The sequence below is a fragment of the Octopus bimaculoides genome, chromosome 25 (genome assembly GCF_001194135.2).
Source record: "Octopus bimaculoides isolate UCB-OBI-ISO-001 chromosome 25, ASM119413v2, whole genome shotgun sequence".
In the NCBI taxonomy this organism is placed as follows: domain Eukaryota; kingdom Metazoa; phylum Mollusca; class Cephalopoda; order Octopoda; family Octopodidae; genus Octopus; species Octopus bimaculoides.
Genome location: NC_069005.1, coordinates 33,416,899 through 33,417,526, shown reverse-complemented (window position 1 = coordinate 33,417,526; position 628 = coordinate 33,416,899).

The following is a 628-nucleotide window of genomic DNA, read 5'->3' as shown; positions in this document are numbered from 1 at the left end:
TTACCTCGTGGGTTCTATATACATGAATTAACTCTAAACAATAATATAATCCCAAATTTAATGAATAAAAATTTCTCCAAGACAGCTCTCCATAACAGCCCACCCCAAAAAAACCTGTTTACCACTCCACACAAACACAGACACGAAGAAGATTTTAACTCAACAGAGACTATATAAAGCCAAAAATAATTTCAGTGCATCGCAATCCGACAATGACTTAAATGGCCGAAACTTCGAAGTCACTGTCAACAATATACTTGTTTGAAAATCATATATATATACATATATATATTCTCTTTTCTTTGAAAGCAGGCACTGATCAGGCCTGGAGGATTTGCAGCTGGCATACATTTAGTATATTGATAGAAATAAAAATATTTCGGTGTTATTTGATGTGTATAAATATATTTTGTTGATATTTTGAGAGAGTTATTTGGTTTTGCTTTCTTTGTGAAAATTTTAAAATGCCATGCTTTCAGTTTTAATCTAGTAAAGAAAAAATGAAAAATGTAATTTAGGCATGAAAACAAAATGTATTTAGTCGCTTAGAATGTAAACAATATACGTGTGTGTGTGTGTGTGTGTGTGTGTGTGTGTGTGTGTGTGTGTGTGTGTGTGTGTGTGTGTG